Below are 1,971 nucleotides of genomic sequence, written 5' to 3' on the forward strand. Positions count from 1 at the left end.
GCCACAGCTTTGTTTAGGAGTTCCTGTTGCGCATGACAAAACCGAGGGCCCCTCATCCTGTCTTTCTTATTTGGGCATAGAGATAGACACAGTGGCGGGTTGTTGTCGCTTGCCGCGTGACAAGGTCATTAAGTTGCTTGATCAGATTGCGATTTGTTTAGGAGCGGATAGCGTTAAATTGCACGTGGTTCAGTCTTTACTGGGGTCATTTAATTTTGCTTGTCGCATTATTCTCATGGGGCGGGTTTTTTGCAGAAAGTTAGAGAGGTCCACGGCCGGGGTGAGCCAGCCGCATCATTATGTTCGTTTGTCTTCTGAAATTAAGGAGGATCTGCGGACTTGGTCCAGTTTTCTGGTTCGTTTCAATGGTGAGCGCATTTGGCCTTCTGCTCCTGTGACGAATGCAACTCTGCAGCATTTTCACTGATGCAGCTGGCTCCTCGGGTTTTGGGGCCTTTTTTAACGGAGAGTGGTGCGCAGCACCCTGGCCACCTGAATGGCATTTAGACGGTCTTACTCGGAATTTGCTGTTGTTGGAACTTTTCCCTATTGTAGTAGCAGTCGAGCTATGGAGGGAGCGTTTGGCTGGTCAGCACGTAGTTTTCTGGTGCGACAATCTAGGGGTAGTTCAGGCCATTAACAATCAGCGTTCTTCCTCCCCCCCGGCTATGCGCCTCCTTAGGCATTTGGTGTTGCGTTGCTTAGAGGCCAACATTCGGTTTCGCACGCGGCACGTCCCTGGGGTGCGGAATGAGATTGCTGAGGCATTGTCCCATTTTCAATTTTCCCGTTTCCGTTTGCTGGCGCCGGCGGCTGCTGCGTCTGGGTCACCTTGCCCTCCTTTTGTATGGCAGATTATCAGGCCGGTATAGAGGGCCTGGCGCAGGGGTCGCTGGCTCCAGCAACTCGGAGGGCGTATGCTGCGTCGTGGCAGGACTGGCTGGCTTTTTGTTCACAAAGCCACCAGCTAGGTAAGTCATCTTCCGAATTGATATCCAGGTTCGTTTGGTGGTCGCTCCAAGGCTTCCATGTCCTCGGCCCTGGCGGGTATTTCCTTTTTTAGTAAGTTAAAGGGTTTACCAGACCCCACCAAATCATTCCTCCTTTCTAAGGCCCTTAAAGGTTGGGCCAAGGAGTTTCCCGCCAGGGCTGACCCTCGCAGGCCCATCGATCTCCATCTCCTTGTTCGCTTGCTGGGTGTTATGGACAGAGTGGCTTCAGATTCTTTTGAGACCTCACTGTTCCGCTTAGCTTTTGCAGTCGCATTTTTTGGGGCTTTTAGGGTCAGTGAGGTTGTAGCTTCCAGCAAGTCCTCGGCGTCTTCAGGGTTCATGTTGGGTGACATTGTGTTTCAGGAGTCATCCATTTTGTGCAGGCTACGTTTTTCCAAGATGGATCAGTTAGGCCGGGGCAAGTGGGTTACTTTGCACAAACAGGATGATGCCTCTGTTTGCCCGGTGCGACTCGCAGCATTGTATATGGCTATTTTTCCAGCAGGTGGTGCCCAATGGTTGGTGCACTCAAATTTGTCCCCTCTTTCCAAATTTCAATTTGCTGCTGTTCTTCGGCGTAGCTTAGTGGCGTTAGGCTTAGATGGCTCCAGTTACGGGACTCATTCCTTCAGGATAGGTGATGCCACTAGTGCAGCATTAGCAGGGGCTTCCAGCAGTTATATTCAAAAGATTGGGAGGTGGAAATCCTCTGCATATAAGACGTACGTTCGCTGCGATAAGCTGTAGGTGCGCTCCTGCGCCAACCCGAAAACATTGTTTACCGCCCAGTTAACGAATGGTTAGCATTCGATAAGTGGGGGTGTGAAGGAATTTTTTAGTTTTTCCTCCCGGGGACCATCATCTGGCCCAACTTGGTTCACGGGGAAGGTTTTTTAGTTTTTCTCCTTCACTCGGGTTACCCGTTTCCCCATTGGCATCCCTGCTAGTTTAGTTGCTATGTGTTAATTTTGTTGTGTAT

The 1,971-nt window shown here is 50.6% G+C and overlaps 1 pseudogene; it reads left to right on the forward strand.

Moving 5' to 3' along the window:
• Positions 1–847: 847 nt before the first annotated feature.
• LOC148501160 (uncharacterized) lies at positions 848–1,739 on the forward strand (annotated as a pseudogene).
• The last annotated feature ends 232 nt before the right edge of the window (positions 1,740–1,971 follow it).

This window comes from Taudactylus pleione, unplaced genomic scaffold (assembly GCF_031769625.1).
Source record: "Taudactylus pleione unplaced genomic scaffold, aTauple2 ptg000532l, whole genome shotgun sequence".
NCBI lineage: Eukaryota > Metazoa > Chordata > Amphibia > Anura > Myobatrachidae > Taudactylus > Taudactylus pleione.